Source organism: Parasteatoda tepidariorum, chromosome 7 (assembly GCF_043381705.1).
Source record: "Parasteatoda tepidariorum isolate YZ-2023 chromosome 7, CAS_Ptep_4.0, whole genome shotgun sequence".
Taxonomy (NCBI): domain Eukaryota; kingdom Metazoa; phylum Arthropoda; class Arachnida; order Araneae; family Theridiidae; genus Parasteatoda; species Parasteatoda tepidariorum.
Genome location: NC_092210.1, coordinates 52355126 through 52362016, shown reverse-complemented (window position 1 = coordinate 52362016; position 6891 = coordinate 52355126). Strand labels below are relative to the sequence as shown.

General features: G+C 31.8%; 1 long non-coding RNA gene across 7 annotated transcripts in view; it reads right to left on the bottom strand.

The window, feature by feature from the left end:
• The window catches only part of LOC122269977 (uncharacterized), a 377717-nt gene that overhangs the window by 13495 nt on the left and 357331 nt on the right, over nt 1-6891 (bottom strand). The gene's annotated exons all lie outside the window — the stretch shown is intronic.

Genomic DNA, 6891 nt, shown 5'->3' with positions numbered 1-6891 from the left:
AGGCACTTGACATAGTGATTTGTAAAATTTAAATGACTTATTCTATTAATTAGTAACCGTGTATTGATATGAACGAAAAAAGAAATGGTAGTGGGGAGCATATTTATTTTAAAATTGTTTAGTTTATTTTCATAAAACAATAACTAGTGCCTAAAATGATAACTTTGTTCTACAACAACCTTTTTATGTATTAGGTATAGCCGATCTCAACATATAATATACGAGATCAATCCTACAGACTAGTTATTGTTCAACTTTATTACATGGGTATAAATTGAAAAGGGAAAAAAATAAATAAAAATTTTATTAACTACTGATATTATAATTTTTTAAAACTTTTTGAAGAACTTGAAAAAATAATAAGCTATTCAAGTACAACTTCTCTTTCTTTTCAAGAGGAAATGTAAGGAAAATTTTTTTTGACATGAAAGAAAATATCCGTTAAATTTTAAGGAAAAAATATTTTCTCATTTTTTTTTACACAATATGTAATTTTATATTATAATTTTGAAAAATAGCTCGATTGGAATGAACTGTGATCTATATTTATCAGAACAATTTAGTTTTTTATTTTATGCTAAAACAGAATAATATCCTTACAAAAATATATGCTTATCAATTAATGTTTAATTTATAAGTAAAAACAAGTTTAAAAAATCATTATGAAAGTTATACAACTTTGCGATGTTTGCTAACTTTGTTTTAGTTATTCTAAATGGAAGATCTGCCAATTTCGAAATTAACCAATACAAAAAGGGATGGTATGGATTCAAAGTAAAAAAAGCTGGCCACGTAGCAGGGCAAATATCAGGGAATTTAAGTAAAATGGTAGACGGAAAAAAAGGTCTCTGGAAAAAAAGGTCCCCGGAAAAAAAGGTACCTCCGTAGGGAAAATCTGGAGGGATATTTCCCCTCTCGCTTTCTGGGCAGCATGAATGCTTCTCGCTGTTTCAATGAATATTCTTTTTATCTGTAATAATTCAGATTAGATCATTAAGGTAAGGAGAAGGGTAAGGGGGGGGGACTTATGGGCTGGTTGTATTACGCTTTTTTTAAAAAATTTTATTTCATTTATTTATTCTTCTTTTATTATTTTTTTAAAGCCGGAAGATACTATTTAAATTTTTCAATAATGTTTTACTTTTCTTTTGTAATTTTTTTAAGTGAAAAATGTGTTGTTTTCTATTTTAAATTATATTTTGTGAAGAAGTTGCTAATGTGAGGCTTAAGATAGCCAATCGGGGTAGTTGGGAGGATTTATGTGTTGGATGTTTATTGACTTCGAAAACGCGCGACACGAAAAAAAAAAAAAAAAACATGCACGGAACAGCAAAAAGCGCTTCAATCTAATCTTCTCATCTCAAATATTTTTCCCTACACAGATACCTTTTTTACCGGGACCTTTTTTTCCAGGGACCCTTTTTTCCGGAGACCTTTTTTTCCGGTACCTTTTTTTCCTAGAATCATGTAAAATACCCAAAAAGTGAAGAAGAGTGAAATAACTTGAGTTTGAAGTATCTACAAGTATAATATTTTTTTTTCTTCCAAAAAAAAAAAGAAGAAAAAACAAATTTCATTTTGAACTCTATTGCAGGTAAAGTGTTAGGTAATATATTTTAAGTACTATTAGATTTCGGCATAACTGAAAAATTAGTAAAAAAAAAAAAAATCATTTGGAAAAATTTGGGGATGTTTTTTCTTCTTTCTTTGTCAGTGTTTGTAGCTACCTTGCAAAACAACTACCTTGCAAAATATAAGCTTTCTTAAAGACAGATTAGTTTAAAATAGAGAGTCATAACCATAATACAAAAGTGACTTCGTTTAATAAGATTTGTGGAATGGAATTGATGTGCGGCTTCTTGTACTTTGTGTAATTCAGGAATTTAAGTCACGAAGACTCGAAATAAGATTTAATAAAAGTATTGTTTTTCTTATGCGGATTTTGGTTTTCGAATCTTAAAATGTAGGGGGGGGGGGAAGAATCTTAAAAGTTTGTTTGGACATTGGAATTTCGATATTTTATCTGAAATTGGTTGCACGAATCACAATATTTTTGCGCTAATTTATAAAAACGGCTAAATAGAATGCCATACAAAAATCATTTTTTAAGTACGATTTATTATTATTTAACAATGATCGATATTATTTTGATTTATACACGAATCTCGACAACATCTATAATGATGTAATCGAGTATTAAATAAAAATACAACGTTTATGAATTTTTGTTTTTCGGTGAATATTTGATCGCTTTCTTTCAGCTTTAGATTTTGTACTATAAAAGTACATGTTTTAAGGGGTTGTATAATTTGTAAGTGTTACTTATGGAAACTTTTTGATATTTAAACGATCAAAATGATTTCTTCGACCTTTTTTATGAAAGTTTTTTTCTAATTAAATAGTAAAAAAAATCAACGCCCCATTTTTTAGTATGAAATTGCCCTTTGTTTCTTAAACTGTCTTCGAATTATCAGTGATACAAATTATTCCCATGTTGTAACAGAACTATTTTATCGAATGGCGACAGGAATACTTTGCAGGCAGTCGACCTCCAGCTTCGAAAATTATAGGTTCCCAATTGGTCTTTGTTGCTTGAATGTTAATTATTAATTGTTTATATGATGCACGTTAAATCTGTCGAGTCACAAAGTCTTCCATGTTCCCATAACAAATCAAACCTCTGGGGTACTGATCCAGGAGTTTCCTTGTCTTCTGAATTGGTTCAAAATCACAAGGCTATGGAGTTGAACACAGTAGTCGTAAACCCAAAATTGGGTCAGCTGTTCAACGACGGTTATAAAAAAAATGCTAGGTATAGAGCGTTCACCTTTCAATGAGGGGGACTGAATTCGAATCCTAGTGATGACTGGTCGATACGAATTCCGCATCCGACTTGCACCGACGACAGTGCTGACATAAAATATCCTCAGTGTTAGACGGACCATGGGTTAAAGTCCCCTTTTCGTCAGGCTAACGTGAGAGATTTTCGTGATTTTTCTTTCCATGTCACGCAAATGCGAATTAGTTCTATTAAAAAGTCCTCCACAATGGCAAATTTCTCCCGATACTCGATTCAGATGTTTCCTTGTCTTCTGGATTGGGCTCAAACTTACAAGGCTACTGAGTTGAACATTAGAGTCGTAAACCCAAAAAATCAGGTCGGTTGTTCTTCGACGGTTATAAAATAAAATAAAGTGCTAGGTGTGACGTCTCTGCTATATTGTACATTCTTAGTATGAAGCAAACTGAAGACCTGACTTTTCTGGTACAAATTGGTGACGTAAATTTATTACTTTATTTTTCTTTCAATTGTTCGACAGCTTTTTCTAAATAAACGCGCTGATCGCTTATTTTGCTAAGCTTAATTAATTAGTTTTCTTTTATCAAGAGAAGTTTCATTAGAAACATTAACACAACCATTCTAGGTGTTTTATTTCGTAACTGTTCTGTGTTTTGTCATTTTAAATCAGAACTTTTTGGCATTTTTTTTACCTCTCAGAATTAATCGCCAATCGTCATTTCGATCACTTTCTAAATAACTAAAGTACTAAAAATTCAACTGGGTTTCAGTGCGTGATGACGAAACATATTACATTTATGTATTTTCAAGTAATCATATGGTTGTGCATGTCGTGTTAACGTTATAGCTTTTGAACTTGGTTTTATTATCACGCTGAATAAATTTTCGGATCAAATTTAAATGTATACCTGTAAGCGACGTCATGCGTGTGTGCTGAACCTGATAGGCTGACCCACGCGTCTGCAGGTTAAATTTTCATTTTATCCCCCATAGAATTTATCGAAAATCAAAATTTTGGCCTCTTTTCGACAATCTAGTGTGCTTAAATTTCAGTGCTCCTTGACGAATGACGATACAAATTTCAATAATTTCCTAATCATTTGAAATGGAATGTATGATCAAATCGAATTTATTCGCAAAATAAACAAACAAAAAAAAAAGCTATTTTTTATTAACTGAAATCAAAAGGAGAAAATAATTGCATTTTATTAAATACCTAGAACCATAAACCTGGAGAGCATCACTTTTTAAATAAACTTTAATCATCACCATCGACAACTTCCCCCTCTTCACTTATTCTTCAAAGGTGATGCGGCCGAACGTTTTTCATATTATCGGCGTGTCAAATATGAAATTACTTATTCCTTATATATGATTTATTTAAAAAAGGCGTTTTTTAACATTTGTTTGTTCGTGTTTGAAGCAAGCAAAAAAGCTCAAAATCTGTTTAGATCTAAATGGAAGTGAAATGAACAAGTTGAAAGTGGACACCCAATCACCGTAGATCACCATGAGTAAAGTAAAAGTTCGCTAACCCTGAGACAGTGTGAGGTAATCACAGGATGACCGGAAGACCGGAAGAGTTAGTTATCATCTCATCATCATCCCTACTTAAGTTCGCTATCGTCTCACATATATTGTTTTACACAATTGTTACACTGAATAAAGTTTCCTCCCATTTCGCGAGTTTGCAAATACTTTTACCTCTTATTAAGTAAGATATAAAATTAATCTTTATTTACTTTGAGATTGGGAAGCTTGTATTGTTGTTCTAATTACACTTTTTTTCCTCAGCAATTTTACAAAGACTCACGAAGTAGTTACACTCAAATTTTTTCTGTCAAAATAATAAACAAACAAATAAAATATTAGATACTCGAATAATAATAACAATAATACACTGGTGGACAAAATTAAGAGATGGAAGACATTTTCCCAAATATCTCAAAAAATACTGAATATAAATAAATGAAATTTGGTATGGATATAGCTTATTCCATGATAATAAAGTATGCAAAACAAAAATGAAAGTGCCATTCACTGGCAAGACCTATTGCCAATAAATCCAATGTAGTCTGAACCGGATGCGGATTGCATAGTGCTGACGTAAAATATCCTCAGTGGTAGACGAATCTTGGGTTAGAGTCTCCTTGTCCTAAGACTAACCGTGGCAGGTTTTCGTGATTTCCTTCTCCATGTAACACAGATCCGGTTAGTTCCATCAAGAAGTCCTCCACGTCGGCAAATTTCTTCCAATATTTGATCCAGGAGTTCCCTTGTCTTCTGGATTCAAAATTACAAGGCTACGGAGTTGGACATTAGTAGTCGTAAACCCAAAAAATTGGGTTGGTTGTTCAACGACGGTTATAAAAAAAAATAATAACCGGTCCGTCGGGATGGCTCAGGGGATATTCCTATAAGGTGAACCGGGTTCGAATCCCAGCAATGGCTGGTAGACACGAATTCCACATCCGGATTACACCGACCACAGTGCTGACATAAAGCATTCTCAGTGGTAGACGGCTCATAGGTTAGAGTCTCCTTGCCCTCAGCCTAACCATGGGAGGTTTTAGGGGTTTTCCTCTGCATGTAACGCAAACACGGGTTAGTTCAATCAAAAAGTTCTTCACGAAGGTGTATTTCTCCCAATACTTGATCAAGGAATTTTCTTGTCTTCCGGATTGTGTTCAAAATTAAAAGGCTACGGAGTTGAACATTTAGTTGTGTAATGAATCACGCTACATTATGAAACAGTTCCTTTTATTTATCTGTAAAACTTTTTTTAAACACATAAATGAACAAAATCAAAGTTCCCGTAACGGGCAAGTAATAACTTTGCAAAAAAATACAGAAAAACTCGTAATTTATGTTCCACATGACTTTTTGTTAAGTCTCTGTGTAAGTACATAGTGAAAGAATTAAAATCTTTGAGAAAGAATCCTTATGAAAGAATTTTGAATGAATCATTTAAGATAACTTATACTCGGTGGGCTTGGCTTATTCGAAATATAACGGAAAGAACAGTTGCTAACGAAAATGAATGCCACGTTTCAACAACCAATCATGATCGAGATACCCACGCTACGTCCTTTGTAGGTATCGCAGGTAAATCGTGGTTGTTGTCGATTCAGAAGCCAATCAGGTATGACACACACGCGTGACGTCATTTACAGGTATCCGATTAAATCTGATTTAAATCACATCGTTAGGCATAATCATTTCATTTCTTTTCGAGTTGCAAGTACTCAATTAGTTTAAATTTGCTTTGAATTATTATATATTAAAAAAAAAAAATCGTTAAACTGCATGATTTTAATTTTAGCTCATGAGGTAAAATAAAAATTATATTTCAGAATTATCTGAAATAGGGTTTTAATTTATTATGAACTACAATTTATTTCTTCTTTATTGATCAATTTACGTTGTTATTTATTTACTTTTAAGCATATAACATTTCAAAAAATGATAATGAGTAGTAAAATATATTATGCATAAATAGCACTTATAAACAATTGTAATCCTGTCTAAATTTTCTAAAAGCACTGCTATAATGATTTTACATTAAAGAGCAATTATTATTATAATTATTGTTTTTAATGAATTGTATACACCGATTCTTCTGATTTTGTTAAAAAAAACTATTTCAAAGCCTTTCTATAAAATACTATTTTTCATACAATGATATGCTCTTTTTAGTATTCTTTTTTAAAAACATGTAGCATTTTCAAATAATCTGTACTGAAATCTCTTCATTAACTTAATTTTAAACACTTTGCGCGCTTGTGTTGTAGAAATATAAAAATTTTAGAACTCGTACAACTGGTTTAAATGCTTTCAATTGAAATACCATTTCCACTGAAACACGAACCTCATTTCCCTTCAGTGAATGAAAGGTGAAAAAGTAATCTCCACTCCAAAAAAATTAATTTGGGGGAAAGTTATAATGAAATTGGTAGTCAATACATATTTCTTTGAAATAAATGTTAAATTAATGATTTTTTTTCGAAACTGTCAATGCAGTTCTTAATGGTATTGAACGAAAGGTGTTGAAAGAAAACTACAGATTGAAAAAAAATCCATTTATTATGCCC